The sequence below is a fragment of the Suncus etruscus genome, chromosome 13, assembly GCF_024139225.1.
Source record: "Suncus etruscus isolate mSunEtr1 chromosome 13, mSunEtr1.pri.cur, whole genome shotgun sequence".
NCBI lineage: Eukaryota > Metazoa > Chordata > Mammalia > Eulipotyphla > Soricidae > Suncus > Suncus etruscus.
In genome coordinates, this window is record NC_064860.1 from 70,183,300 (window position 1) to 70,200,063 (window position 16,764).

Sequence of the window (16,764 nt, forward strand, 5' to 3'; positions counted from 1 at the left end):
AGCTGGACTAGTTTATAGTGGTGAATGTAAGTCCCCTTCTCTCCTTCCCTACTTCAGCACTAGTTGTTCCAATTTTGTTGTGATGTATGTAACTCTCTGGAGTGTGATGATATCTCATAGTTATTTTGATTTGTACCTTTCTGATGATTAATTAACATGGACCATTTTTTTATGTTCTTTTTGGTCATCTGCATTTCTTCTTTGTTGAAAAAAATCTGCTCATTCTCTCTTATGGGGATAGAATTTTTCTTGATAAATTTTATTTTGTCTTGCATATCTTAGATATTAACCCTTGCTTTTATGTATAATGCGTGAAGAATTTTTCCCAATACAAGCTTAGTGTTTGTTTCCCAGATAGAGATTATTTGACAAGCAAAAACTTCTCAGTTTAATGTAGTGCCATTTGCTTATATATGCATCTACTTGTGCCAATGTTTTTTTTTTTTTTTTTTTTTTTATCATTGAAGGTGCCTTTAGTCTCAGTGTCATTGGATGTTCTGCCTACATTTTTCTCTATGTTCCTAATGGTTTCAGGTCTAATATCAATATCTTTAATTCATTTGGATTTGACTTTTGTGCATGGCATTAAAAAGAGGTCTGTGTTCACTTTTTTTTGTATGTCATTGACCAGTTTTCCCAATACCACTTACTGAAGAGACTTTCATTGGTCACATTGTATTTCTTTTTTTGTTTTGTTTTGTTTTTGTTTTTTTGTTTTTTGTTTTTTTGGGCCACACCCGGCAGTGCTTAGAGATTACTCCTGGATATCTGCTCAGAAATAGCTCCTGGCGAACATGGGGAACCATATGGGATGCCGGGATTTGAACCAACCACCTCAGGTCCTGGATCATTGCTTTCAAGGCAAATGCTGCTGTACTATTTCTCCAGCCCCACATTGTATTTCTTAAATCATTATTAAAGTTGTTTTGTTTAGTTTTGGTTTGGTTTGGGTTTTAAGGAGACACTTGTTGATACTCAGGGTTTACCCTGGCTATATGCTCATAAATAGCTCCTGGCTTGGGGGACCAAATGGGAAGCCAGGGAATTGAAACGCTGTCCATCCTAGGCTAGCCTGTACAAGCCAAATGCATTACACCATGTTTCATTGCTCCAGACCCTCATTATTCAAGTTTAATTTTCTCTATATCGGGGGGGGGGTCAAGTGTTAAAATATACAAGTCTATTCTATTAATCTGAACGTCTGTCTTTATACCATGTTTTTTAATGACTAGTGCTTTATATTACAGTTTGAACTTAGGGAAATGCCTTCCATCTTCTTTTCCTTCTTTAGCTAGTCACAAACATATAGATCCATACAATTTCAATAATGTTTGATCCATTTCTCTAAAAAATATCATGGGTATTCTTAAAGGGATTCCAGTAATTTGTGCAAAGTTTTTTTTTTTTTTTTGAGAATATTGTCATTTAAATAATGGTAATCCTACCAATCCATCAGCAGGGTAGTTTTCTCCATTTTATTGTTCCTTTTTTGTTGTTGTTGTTTCTTTGGGTAGGTCTCTCACCTTTTTAGTTAGTAGACTTAACATTGATTTTCAAAGGCATAGTTGTAAATGGAAATTTTTTATCTCATTATTCTTTTTCATTAATTGCGTTTAGAAAATCCACCAATTTTTGCATATAAATGTTGTAGCCTGCCAGAAGGCTTGTTTTCGAAGCCTCTTTGGTTTTTAGTTTTTAGGATTTTCTAAATATTATATACTGTTATCTAAAAAAAGGGCTGGCTATATTTGATAAATGTTTCTTGTCTAATTGTCATTATTAGTAATTCCAGTACTATGTTGAGTAAGAGTGGCAAGAAGAGGGAAAGCTTTTCTTTTGCCAGATTTTAGAGAAAATGCTTTTAATTTTTTTCATTGAGTATAATCTTTGCCATTCATTGGGTCAATGGCTTTTATTATATTTATTAAAGTTTTCTTCAATTCAATCTTGAGAGTTTTTTTTTTTTTTTGGTGATGTGTACTGGACCTTGTCAAGTGTTTTCTCTACATCTACTGATATAATCATATTTTTTCTTTTATTGATATAATTTGCATATGTTAAGCAATTTTTGCTTCTTTGGAATGAACCTTACTTGGTTCTAGTGTATATAACGTTTTCATGAACTGTTGGATTCTATTTTATAGTATTTTGGAGATTTCTACATCTGTGTTCATCAAGGATATCAACCTGTATTTCTCTCTTTCACTCTCTCTTTTGTCATCTCTGAAGCTTTGCTTTTGGCATCAGAATGATGCTAGATGCATAGAAATTCTTTGAGAGTATTTTTGTGTCTTCAAGTTCCTAAAAGTTCTTGAAAAGAATTAGCAGCAGGTCCTCTTTAAATGTCTAAAAATTTGTTAATGAAACCATCTGAGATTGGGCTTGTTGTTTTGGGGAAGCTATTTGATTTACATTTCAATTTTTCTAATTACAGTAGGTCTATACAGGTATTTGAGGTCATCTTGAAAACAAGATGTATGTTGGATGTATCTTGTATCAAGTTGTATCTTGTATCTTGGAAGGTTAAGCAGTCCAATAAATTATTCATTTTTCAAAGTTTTTTTATTCTCAAGTAATATTTTATCACCCTTAGAATTTCTGTAGTGAAATCCATCTTTTCATTTTCAATTTAGTTTATACATTTCTGTCTTTCTTTGTGAGATAAATACTTATTTATTAATTATGTTTATTTTTTCAAATAATCATTTTTGTTTTATTGATATTTTGGAGGTTTTATTTTTGGTATTCAATTATTAAATTCTGCTCACAGTCATTTTTTTTGCTTGCTTATGATTTATTTCATGATTTGCTTGCTTATTATTGCTTTAGTTTTTGGTAAATTTCCAATTTATTTTTCTGTACTTTGTAATTTTTGTTTTTTAGGGCAATGGAAGGATGTGGTTTTAAATTACATTTTTATATATTTTCCTTATTTAAAAATCCTGATTATAAATATGATTGTGTTTAGGTTTCAGTAATGTAAAGAACACATCCTTTCAACAGTGCAACATTCCTACCCCCAATGTCCCAAACCCCACCCCAACCTATACACCAGACAGGCTTTCCAGATACCTAATTCATTCACATGATTATGGCAGTTCTCTGTGTAGTTATTTCTATAACTGCCCTCACCACTCTTCGTGGTGAGCTTCATGAAGTTAGCTGGAAGTTCCAGACCTCCTTTCATTGTCTCTGAGGATTGTTGCAAAAATGACTTTATTTTTCTTAAAACCCATAGATGAGTGAGACTATTCTACATCTCTCTCTCTCTCTCTCTCTCTCTCTCTCTCTCTCTCTCTCTCCCTCTCTCTCTCCCCCCCTCTGACTTATTTCATCAGCATGATAGATTCCATGTACATCCATGTATAGGAAAATTTCATGACTTCATCTCTCTTGATGGCTGCATAATATTCCATTGTGTATATGTACCACAATTTCTTTAACCATTCGTCTGGTGAAGGGCATCTTGTTGTTTCCAGAGACTGGCTATTGTGAATAGTACTAAAATAAATATAGGTGTGAGGTAGAGGTGTTTGTGTTGTATTCTTGTGCTCTTAGGGTGTATCCCTAGGAGTGGAATAGCTGTGTCAAATGGGAGCTCAATTTCCAGATTTTGAAGTAATCTTCATATCGCTTTTCATAAAGTTTGTACACCAGCAGTAGATAAGAGTTCCTTTCTCTCCACATCCCCACCAGCACTGAATGTTCTTATTCTTTGTGATGTATGTCAATCTCTGTGGCGTGATATGGTATCTCATCATTGTTTTGATTTGCATCTCTCTGATGATTAGTGATAAGGAACATTTTTTCATGTACCTTTTGGCCATTTGTATTTTTTTGTTTAATCAAAGTGTCTGTTCATTTTTTCTCCCAATTTTTTTATTGATTAAATTTTTTTTCTTGTAAAGTTCTGTCAGTGCCCTGTATATTTTAAATATTAGCCCCTTATCTGATGGGTGTTGAGTGAATAGTTTCTCCCACTCGGTGGGTGGCTCTTGTATCCTCGGCGCTATTTTCTTTGAGGTGCAGAAGCTTCTCAGCTTAATGTTCTTGCATCTGTTGATCTCTGCTTCCACTTGTTTGGAAAGTGCAGTTTCCTCCTTGATGATGCCTTTAGTCTCAATATCTTGGAGTGTTTCACCAACATGTTGTTCTATATACCATATGGTATCAAGTCTGATATCAAGGTCTTTAATTCATTTGGATTTTACCTTAGTACATGATGTTTACTGGAGATTTATGTTTGCTTTTTTGCAAGTGGGTAACCAGTTCTGCCAGCACCACTTGTTGAAGAGGTTTTCCATGGTCCACTTAAAATTTCTTGCTCCTTTGTCAAAAATTAGGTGATTGTATGTATGGGAAATATTGTCTGAGAACTCAAGCCTATTCCACAGATCTGTGGGTCTGTCTTTGTTCCAATACCATGCTGTTTTGATAACTATTGCTTTGTAGTACAGTTTAAAGTTGGGGAAAGTAATGCCTCCCATTTTCCTTTTCCCTAGGACTTCTTTATTATTCGAGGATGTTTATTGTTCCAAATGAATTTCATAAGTGTTTATCCACGTCATTGAAGAATGTCATGTGTATTTTTAAGGGGATTACATTAAATCTGTACATTGCTTTGGGGGAGTATTGCCATTTTAATGATGTTAATTCTGCCAATGCATGAACAGGGTATGTGTTTCCATTTCTGTGTGCCCTCTCTTATTTCTTGGAACAGGACTTTATAGTTTTCTTTTGTATAGGATCTTTGCACTTTGGTCAAGTTGACTCCAAGGTATTAGAGTTTGTGTGGCACTAATGTAAATGGGATTGCCTTCTTGACGTCCATCTCTTCCCTATCATTATTGGTGTATAAAATGGACGTTCATTTCTGTGTGCTAATATTGTAGCCTGCCACCTTGCTATATGAATCTATTGTTTCTAGAAGCTTTTTGGTAGAGTCTTTAGGGTTTTCTAAATAGAGTATCATGTCATCTGCAAACAAAGAGAGTTTGACTTCTTTCTTTCCTATCCGGATTCCCTTGATATCTTCTTCTTGCCTGATCGCTATAGCAAGCACATCCAGTACTATGTTGAAGAGGAGTGGTGAGAGTGGACAGCTTTGTCTTGTACCAGAATTTAGAGAAAAGACTTTTAGTTTTTCTCCATTGAGAATATTATTTGTCATTGGCTTGTGTTAGATGGCTTCAACTAGATTGAGAAAGGTTCCTTCATTCCCATCTTGTTGAGAGTTTTGATCAAGAATGGGTGTTGGACCTTATCAAGTGCATTCTCTACACCAATTGATATGATCATGTGATTTTTATTTTTTTTGTTGTTGATGTTGTGTATGATGTTGATAGATTTATGGATGTTAAACCATCCTTGCATTCCTGGGATGAATCCTACTTGATCATAGTGTATGATCTTCTTGATGATGCATTGGATCCTATTTGCAGGATATTGTTGAAGATCTTTGCATCTGCATCTGCATTCATCAGGGATATTGGATGTAATTTTCTTTTTTGGCAGCATCTCTGTGTGGTTTTGGTTTCAAAGTGATGTCGACTTCATAAATGCTGTTTGGTAGTTTTCCCATTTTTTTTTTTAATTTTATGGAGGAGCCTGGCTAGGATTGGTAATAGCTCACCTTGAGAGATTTGAAATAATTCATTAGGAAATCCATCTGGGCCTGAGCTTTTCTTTTTGGGCAGATGTTTGATTAAAGTTTCAATTTCCTCTATAGTGATAGGGGTGTTTAGATATGCTACATTCTCTACACTTAACTGTGGAAGGTTATAAGTGTCCAAGAATTTTTCCATTTCTTCTAGGTTCTCATGTTTAGTAGTATAAAATTTCTCAAAGTAGTCTCTGATTACCTTTTAGATCTCTGCAATATCTGTCGTGATCTCCTTTTCATTTCTAGTATGGGTTGTCAGATTTCTCTCTCTCTTTCATTGTGAGTTTTGCCAATGATTTTCAATCTTGTGTATTTTTTCAAAGAACCAACTACTGCTTCCGTTGATCTTTTGGATTGTCTTTTGGTTTTCCACTTCATTGAGTTCTTCTTTTAGCTTTGTTATTTCCTTCTGTCTCCCTATTTTTGGTTCCTTTTGTTTGTAATTTTCTAATTTATGAACTGCGACATTAAGTTGTTCAGGTATGCCCTTCTTCCTTCCTGATGTGTGCTTGTAAAGCTATAAATGTTTTTCTCAGGACCGCTTTTGCTGTGTCCCATAGATTATGGCAGTTTGTGTCTTCATTGTCATTTGTTTCCATGAAAGTTTTGATTTCCTCTTTGATTTCATCTCGGATTGACTTGTTTTTCTGTAACAGGCTGTTTAATTTCCAATTGCTAAAGTTTTTCTTTTGTGTGCCTTTTTAGTTCACATCTAATTTCAGAGCATTGTGGTCAGCAAAAGTAGCCTGCAAGATTTCTGTTCTCTTGATTTTATGGAAGTAAATTTTATGTGCCAGCATGTTGTCTATCCTGGAGAATGATCCATGTACATTGGAGAAGAATGTGTATCTAGGTTTTTGGGATGGAGTGTCCTATATATACATCTACTAGTCTTATTTCTTCCATTACTCTTTTCAGGGCTAGTATATTTTATTTGTGTTTCAGTCTGGTTGGCCTATCAAGTGTTGATAGGGCCGTGTTGAAGTCTCCCACAGTTATTGTGTTATTATTGATTTCTTCTTTCAGATTTGTCAGTAATGGTATTAGAAAATTTGCTGGTGCATATATGTTTAATAGTCTGATTTCTTCCTGTTGCACATATCCCTTGATTAGTACATAGTGCCCATCTTTGTTCTTTACAACGTTTCTGAGTATAAAGTTGGTGTCATCAGATATTAATTTGGCCACCCCAGCTTTTTTGAGGGTGTTTTTTGCTTGGATGATTTTCCTCCAGCCTTTGATTTTGAGTCTTTGTTTGTTCTCACTATTCAGGTATGTTTCTTCTATGCAGCAGAATGTTGGATTCATCTTTTTGACCCATTTTTCCACTCTGTGTCTTTTAATTGGTGAATTTAGTCCATTGAAATGAGGGAGATGATTGTCATAGGATTTAATGTCATCTTTGTAGATAATTTTGCTGTTTTGTTGGTCTCTCTTCTCTTAAAGTAGACCTTTAAGGCTGATTTTTTTATCTGTGAAGTTTCTGAGCTGTTGTTTATCCATGAAGCTATGTATTCTTCCTCAAACCTAAATGTGAGTCGGGCTGCATGCAGTATTCTCGCTGAGGCATTCATTCATTCAGTCTTCTCACAATATCCCACCACTGTCTTCTGGCCTTGAGAGTTTCTTGTGACATGTCTGCTGTAAGTCTTAGGGGTGCTCTTTTGAATGTAATTTTTCTTTTTGATATTGCTGCTTTCAGTATTCTATATCTGTGGGATTTTTATTTTAATGAGGATGTGTTTGGGTGTTTTTCTTTGGGTCTCTTTTTGCTGGTACTCTCTGGGTATGCAGGATTTGACTGCATGTAGTCTTTAACTCTGGGAGTATCTCTTTGATTATATCTTTGACAGTTGATTCTTCCTGGGGATTTCCTACTGGGTCTCTTGGACTCCAATAATTCTTATGTTGTTTCTGTTAAGTTTATCAAATACTTCTATTTTCTGTTCTATTTCTGTTCGCATACCTTGAGTACTTTTTCCATTGCCCTATTGTTTTTCTTAAGGTTCTTTTCCAATTTCTTCTGCTGTGTTGAACTTTTCTGCATCTCATCTTCCAGTACACGATTCTCTCCTCAGCTGCTGTTACCCTGCTGGCGAGGCTATCCACTGAGGTTTTCAGTTGAGCTACCGTGTTTTTCAGATCTGTTATTTCAGTTTGGAGTTTTCTGATTTCTGTCTTTGTGTTCTGTTCAGATCGATCTAATTTTTCATTGAGTTCTACAAACATCTTCCATATTTATATTCTAAATTCCTTTTCCAAGAGATTAATCAGATGGTTGGAATTTTTTAGGTCATCCGAGCTATCATCTTCATTCTCTGTGCATGGTCTTTGCCTGTGAGTTTTCCCCATTGTCACGCTTGCAGTGTGTTTTTTTCTGCATGTTTTGGTGGGGTTTATTGGTTAGAAAGAGTGTGCAGCCTTGAAGGGAAGCGGAGTGGCTGTAGTCTTCTGCTGCCTGTAGTTGACAGTTTTTTTTTTTTTTTTGGGTGCACTTCCTAGGCCTCTGAGGAGAGCTTCAGGTATTCAAGAAACACAGACAAGCACAGGAAAGATTTCCATTGAAGTCTTCAGAGTGATCAAAGGCAAAGCAGGGCAAAGCTTCAGCAGGCCAGATGGCTCCGCTTATTGGTTGGCGATCCCCACAGCCAAACTTTACTCACTCACTTGGTGGGCAGCTTTTGAATTCAGTTTTTTGGAGGTGCACTCTCTAGGCCTCTGAGGAAAGCTTAGGTATTCAAAAAACACAGAGAGGCATAGGAAAGATTTCACTTGAAGTCCTCAGAGTAATCAAATACACAGTAGGGCGAAGCCTCAGCAGGCCAGAGGACTCAGCTTATTGGCTGGTGATCCCCACAGCCAGACTTTACTCACTCATTGGGCAGCTTCAGAATGGAGTTTTGGGGGGGGTGCTCCCTAGGCCTCTGAGGAAAGCTTCAGTTATTCAAGAAACACAGTCAGGCACAGGAAAGATTTCCCTTGAAGTCCTCAGAGTGATCAAAGGCACAGCAGGGCAGAGCCTCAGCAGGCCAGAGGGCTCAGCTTATTGGTTGGTGACCCCCACAGCCAGACTTTACTCAGTCACTCACTGGGCAGCTTCAGAATGCAGTTTTTTGGGGTGCACTCCCTAGGCCTCTAAGGAGAGCTTCAGGTATTCAAGAAACACAGACAGGCACAGGAAAGATTTCCCTTGAAGTCAGTCCTCAGAGTCAATTTTCCAATTTTTCAAGGTGTCCCATTAAATTATTTACATAAGCCCTCATTCTGGATGAATGCCTGCAAAGTTAGACATTTTTCTTTTAATATTACTTTTGCTGTATATAATAACTTTTGATAATTGGAGTTTTTATTCCTGCTTCCAGGAAATTTTTTTTTCCACTTTAATTTTGTGTCTGACTCACTGTCCAGTGAGCTGTTTTATTTCCAGGTGTTAAAATTATTTCTCCATATATGTAGTTCACTTATATTTTTGATGAATATTAGCCTGAGAAGATACTCATACAATTTCTATCCTCTTGATAATAAGAAAATATGTTTTGTAGTTCAATGTTTATTCTATCTTAGAGAATGTCTCATATGCATTTGAAAATAATGTGTATTTAGCTTTCTGTCTTCCCCAGCTGTCACTCAGCTAGTGAGGGCTTCCAGAGAATTTTTCATTTTGCTTACCAAGTTTTTCAGTTCTATCTGTTTTATTTGAAATTTTTTTCATTTCTATTCTCATATCAGCTTGCATCTAGTTGATTGTCCATTCCATGCTTTCTCTCATTTCTTTGAACATCCATTACATTTCCTCTCTAAAATACTTTCCAGAAAAGCTATATAGGTTTCTAGTACTAGTTGGTTCTTCAGAACCTCCAAACTTCAGAACATCTTCATTCAGTAGGCATGATAGGGGTCTGTGTTCTCTCCATTGTGACGTTTTCAGATTATTTGTTTCATAACCAGCTCCTCTTGTGAAATGCTGTCCTGCCTCTCTGCCTCATGGGCTGAACTCCTATTTTTCTCATGGCAAGTTCTCCTTGTGTTGTAATGGTCCCACCTATTCAAAGTTAATATTAACACACTATTACATATCTGAATGTTAAACTTTTCACCATATAAGTATTGTTTTTCAAATTAATTTTCTATTGAAATAGAAAATACAGTTTTCTGTAGTTCAATATGAGGATTGTTTTGTTTACCACTTTAAATTTGTAATTTTTTGTAATTTGAACTTTAACTTTTACATTGAATAAGTGTGTTGAAAAGTATAAAGCAGAACTATATTAATTTTTATATCTCTCAATTGTAATTAATATTACTCAAGGAAAAAATAATAATACTATATTATATAAATCCTATGTGACTCAAGTATATCAATTTTATGTGATGAGCTCAGCAAAAATTGAAGGTTATACTTAAGGATGCCAATAGTCAGGCTCAGAAGATATATAAAGAAAAATAATGCTATAAGGTAAAGTCTCTAGCTTCTGGCTAAATTCAGTGAGATGTCACAGTCCAGATGAATCAAGTTTTTGGAAGTAGGATGAATGTCAAATGGCTTATGCCAAAGAGCAGCTTGTTCTAGGAGCATGCTTAAGGCCATTTTGTTCAGAGAATTCTGAGAGGAAGTATATACTACTATTGTAACTCTGAAAAGCTCACAAAAAATCATCAAATTGCTTTTAGACACACGAATTACATAAAATGATTGACTAGGCCTCCAGCATTTTGAAAAACTTTTTTTGTTGTTAGTAAAAAATTATTTCAAAAGCAGAGCAAATGAGAATAAGTCCATGTAGCATTCTGAGCCAAAGTTAGCAGATGTCTTCTTATCTTAAATGGTACATAAATGCAGGGAAACAGAATAAAGCATATGGACTTGACAAATTTCAAGGTTGGGTTGATATGGAAATAAAGAGTGGCCAGTTTTTAGATTATGAATATACTGTACTTCTAAATAACATGACTGACAGCCATGTGCTTGACTGGCCATACACTCTGCCATTTTCTGCATAATCTCTGGTGCTGCCAAGATGGCTTAGATAGTTACAAATGCCAGAGCTACATCTAACACATTACTATCATTCTTGCAATGCTTAGATTATCTGACATTAGCTACTTTGATGTTCCATCTGTCAGAGAAATATCTGGCACCTGAATGATAAATAATGTTCTATTAGAAAGACTTAACAGACCAACAATTATTATTCACCATCTGTTTATTGAATGCAAAAAATGTGTGTAAACCATGGTCAATATTAATTTACTACAAATAGTTCTATTGGTAAATTGGGTCAAAACCATGACATCGAAATCAACCTAAAACTATCTTTCTTGGGACACTAAATATGATGTTACTTTACAAGATACATATTATATGCCTAAATAACTTCATTATATTTTGGGGATACTTAAAAATGAATGTTACTAGAAATAGGAGTGAAATAATCACTTCAAAAATTAAAAAAAAGTTTGAGTATGCATACATTAGAAGTACACAATAAACATCAAACCAAGTTTCAAAACATTCCAACACCCTTATCTGGAAATAGAATATAAACATCCAATGTAAGTTAAAATTATTATGCAAATATAATAAAATTCCAGGGTTAAACTACCTGTCCTTAACTACAAAAATTATCTGTCCCTTTTTACATTTTTTCCTAGCTAATGATAGAAAATACAAAGGGAAGCTAAAAGGTACAAGTGATTGAATGTGGTTAAGTAAAGAGAAGAGGATGTAATATGTGTAAGTTTCAATAAGGAATGGTTATTTTGTCAATCACATATTGGTAGTCCACATATGTATGTTAATCTATCTGCCTTTTTATAGCATGTTTTATTAATATAATTGTCATTTACAAAATTTTTGGGACCCAAGCAATAGCACAAAAGTTATGGCATATATTATTAGTAGTATATATTATCTACATTTCATTTTTCTTCATGACATATAATAGTTGAGTTCCCTGAGATAAAACATTCTCTGTTGATTTAAGAATGTTTCCTACTGAAATTTTGCTTGACTTTTATTTTATAATCTATACTATATATAACTAATACATTTAAGTTATTAATATTAATTATTTTATTTAAAAATAAGATGTTAATAAACAGTACATTTTCTAGATTAAACTATTTAGGTACCACTTGAGACAATTATTTTTATCACTTTAGTAGTTAACTTTGTATTTTTCTTCCATAAAATAACTGGTAGATTTTTGTAGAAATGCTATCAATTTCATTCTACAGATTAGTTTTAAAATGATAGATAAATCCTCCCACCCAAATCTTTGATATATATAGTCTTAAAATGGATGGACTGGTCTCAACCCCAGAAAGAATAAGTCCAAAATATTTATTAAAATATAGACACATATTCCACTACAAATTTGAACGTTGCTATAACATGTTATGATATAGAAGAGTGGTATTATTCAGCTTGAAAAAGATTCCTACATTTTGTAATCATAATGCAAGATTAAGACATAGTAATATTGAATCTAATTTTAAATAATAGCTTTTTAAATCATGATTAAATTATGACATAGTTTCAAGTAGATATTTAAATTAATTTTTACTTAAGTTAAGGCTTTGTTGTAGTTTTGTTACCTCTTTCTCCTTTTTTTCCTTTCTTCTTATAAATTGGTATTTATAATACCTAGACAATTTCTTCTAGTTTATTTATTTATTTATTTATTATGTTATTTATTTTTTTATTTTTGGGGTTGTGTGTGCATGTTTTTTTTTTCTTTTCCCTTTTCTTATCTTTTACTTCCAAAAGAATCACATTACTGGAATCATCTTGTTCAGCCTCATAATTTGTGGGGTGGGAAATGGATGGTACCAGGACCAGATAGTCTCATGAACATTGGGTTGAAATAAAAATGATCAAACTTGAACACCAAACCCAAAGTCAATGACAACAGAATTGATACCCAACCTACAACAAGCTGTACAAGTATGAAAGAGTTACATGAGCATCTCGGGGGTGGGGGGTAAGGAGGGAGCAGTGAGATGCATGCCGGGAAAAGGGGTGGAGGAAGGACAACACTGGTGGTGGGGATGCCCCTTATTCATTGTCACTATGTACCTTAAATATTACTGTGAAAGATTTGTAACTCACTTTGGCCTCAGTAAATATTAAAAAATATAACCCACTAAACAATATTTACTCATTAATGGCAAAACTAGAAAATCTTAGGCAATAAGAATTTTAACCCAAAATACATATTAATTTTCAGTGATTATATGATAAATAAAGCCACAAATAAATTAATATCTGACTTCAAAACTAGAAACAGATTTTTCAGGACAAGGAGTTTACCCTTATCTTTCCTCCTAAAAAGCTAAAGGAAAGATAGGTTGAATCTTTAATCAGAAAACTTTCTTTAGATTTCCAGATACAAAAGTTTTCCCAGGGGACCAGGCCAAAAGAGCATTTATTGACCATGCTGGCACTCTACAGCCAACAATTTACCCTTCCAAAATGTACCTCCTGGTTCTTGATTTCTTACAAAAACTGCTTCTTGTAAACGTAGAGACAACATAGTTAATTTAAAGAAGTGAGTACACCATCTTCCAACCTGTCAGCTTGCCCCTATTAAAGCTCTTTCTTGACCTGTCACCATGTTTCTCAATTAATTGGTCCTTTAGCTGCAGTGGAAGCAGAACTTCAAGGTCACACACTCACTCATGGAATACTGATTGTTGTAAACACTTGCTTTCTGAATTTAAAACTACAACTCTAAGTTTGTACTTCTATAGAAATGTTGCTGGATAATTTTCGTTTGGTGTGTCTTTGTTATTTTGTTCATTTTTGTTTTTTACACGAGACATGCTTTCTGAGAAACAAATATATTAATTTTGATGAGCAGTGAGCATGCAATCAATAAAGATGCCCAAGGAGTAATATGCAAATTTATGTGAAATATTGCAAACATATATTTATCATTTGAAATGATCTCTGAATACAGAAACAGTAAGTTGTTTAGCTTCTCCAAACAATCCACATAGAGGCCTCTTCTATAAGAACAAAATTTTAAAGACAAAGAATCCATGTTATACCTCTTGGGTGTCCCCTGCACCTAAATCCTAGATGTCTGTCTCTCTCTTTTACTTTTTGATACATTCTCATCTTGGAGTTTGCCTGTATCTTGGCCTAAGACATACACTCTCAACCTTTTTACAGTGAAAAACATTCTTGCATACAGCTCTGCCTCTGTTTCTTTCTCATTTTCACCACCCTTTATATTTCTAAATAAAACTATTTTACTCCACGATTTGTCTCCTCTTAAAATAATTTTCATTGAGAGAAGGCAATGAGGATGGAAAACCTGTATAGAGAGAAAAATTAATGTTTTTTACTGATAAGGAGTAATTCTGAGCTTTACTCAAAACATAGCTCCTCTTAAACTTGTATATTTAGGACCAGTCAGTCTTTTCTCAAATAGGAAGACTTCCAGTGATTGAAAAGGTCAAGCAGAACATAAATTTACACTTTTCTCAAGTTTATTTCCCTAACTCTCCTCTCATAGATAACCCACCACATTGAGTAAGACAGGCAGCAATGAAGTGACCTGAATTGTAAGGAAATATACATTCATGATAACCTTATTTTTCATTGTTAGTAATTTTTCTAATCTAAAACAATATGTGGTTCCAATGATCTCTCAAATTAATTTGGCTTTATTTGTAGCATCACACTCAATTATGTTTAGGGATTATTCCTGGCTAAGCACTCAAGAATAGCTAATGTTCATGCTCAGGAATCCTAGTAGGATGCCAGGGATTGAACACCCCCGCCCCATTGTCTATGTGTAAAGCAAGCACCTTACAAGCTGCACTATCCAAAATTTCAAATTTTGATGCAAAAAATTACTCAGACCTGTTCCCTCTCTTGAGTGTACACCGTAAGTACCCAATAGCCATATTAATGCACAGACTACTGGGAAATATCAAGAGAACTTCTAAATTGAATGTTTGAGCTAGATCTACTATTTGAATTTTCATGGTTCCTTGGATGATGATAATATTGTAGAATAATATTTATAATTTAAAATCTAGGCAAGATCCTTTTTCAATGAGAAACTATTGATGCAGAAAAATTTATCACTCTACTATATATCTAATCACCCCATTGACTTTTTTTAATATAGAATTTTATTATAGAGCATGAGAATTATTGTCTAATACCAAAATTATTATTATGTGGAGGAGGATAATTAAAAATAAAGTAGTAAAATAACTCTTGCTGGGGCTTTGGGTACCATCTGGGATGTCAAAGATAGAAAATGGGTCAGTTCTTGCAAGGCAAACATCATACCCATTGCATTATCACTTAGGCCTATGTTTTAAATATACTTTACTAAACAATCAAGGTATATTTTTTTTATTTTTGGGTCACTCACGACAGTGCTCAGGAGTTACTTCTGGCTCTACTCTCAGAAATCGCTCCTGGCAGGCATGGGTGACCATATGGGATGACGGGATTTGAACTACCGTCCTTCTGCATGCAAGGCAAATGGCTTACCTCCATGCTATCTTTCTGGCCCCAATCAAGGTATTTTTAATAATCAAAACTTAACTATTGGGGTCGGCGAGGTGGTGCTAGAGGTAAGGTGTCTGCCTTGCAAGTGCTAGCCAAGGAACAACCGCGGTTTGATCCCCGGCATCCCATATGGTCCCCCCCAAGCCAGGGGCAATTTCTGAGCACTTAGCCAGGAGTAACCCCTGAGCATCAAAATGGGTGTGGCCCGAAAAAACAAAACAAAAAAAATTAACTACTAGGCTAAAACACTCTATAATAAGATGATTTTTATGCTTAACACATTTCCACACACACATATGTATGTATACACACACACATATATGTACTGTTAGATCAATTGCTCCATATATGGCCTATATATCAATACTGTTGGGAACAATCTCTGTTGGCTGGGATATGGTGAGAAGAGAACTCTTCTACTGCTGATGGGAATGCTGCCTGGTCAAACCCCTAACAGTTCAGAGGGTGCTCAGTAAATTCAAAATTGAGCTGCCACAATTCCATTAATTCTTCTTTGGGGGCTCTATCCACAGGACAGAAAAAACATTCAGCCAAAAGCACTTTTGCACACCGCTATTAATTGTCGCACTCAATACAGTAACAGATTTGGAATCAACCTAGATGTCCAACAACAGATGAGTTGATAATGAAGATGTGAACATATTAAAATACAATACTACTTAGCTTTAAGCAATGATGAAATCATGAAAATTGACACAACATGGATGGAATTATAAGATATTATGTTAAATGAAGTAAGTCAGAAGAAGAGATATAAATACAGAATGATATAATTTTTATGTGATATTTAGAATAACTGCATGAAGAAACATAATGGTCTAAATGGAAATTTTCTCAGACACCCTTGGCCCCAGAGCATAGTGAGGAAAAAGAAAGAAACTGATAGAAGAGGAGAAACAATATGAAAAAATGGGTACCAGGGGCCGAGTCTTCTCAGGTGTATTAGTAGTGTTAAAAATGAACAGAACTAAATGTCCAAGCCAAAGTTTACAAAATAAAATCAAAAGACACAAACTCTAACAATTTAAACTGTAAATGGGCCTGTTATACTGGCAAGCTGGTGGTAAAGGGTGGTGAATGAGATACACTCTGAAAACATGGTGGTATATGGAATATTCTCTGAAAAGAAAAATCAGGGATTGGCCCTGATTCATCATTTATTCATTCATTCATTCATTCATTCATTCATTCATGTATGTCTGAAACCCAACTATAAAGGACTTTTTAAATCACAATGACTTCAATAAAATAATATGAAAAAAATTTTAAAAATGAAACTGTCCTCCATTATCAAGTTTATTTCTATCCGTTATGTATTATTGTTTATAAATGCATTGTAAAGAAAATTGTCAGATTAATTTAAATTAAATTACTTAACATTTACTAACTTTGTTAGAGTAGGTTATTTATAAAACTGCATTGATAGAAGCTATAATTAGTGTAGCATACTGTCTATATAATATGTACTACAATCAATAGGAAATGCTCCATGGTCTACTTTTAAATATACTATACAATATCTACTCAGTTTTGTGATGCATCATAA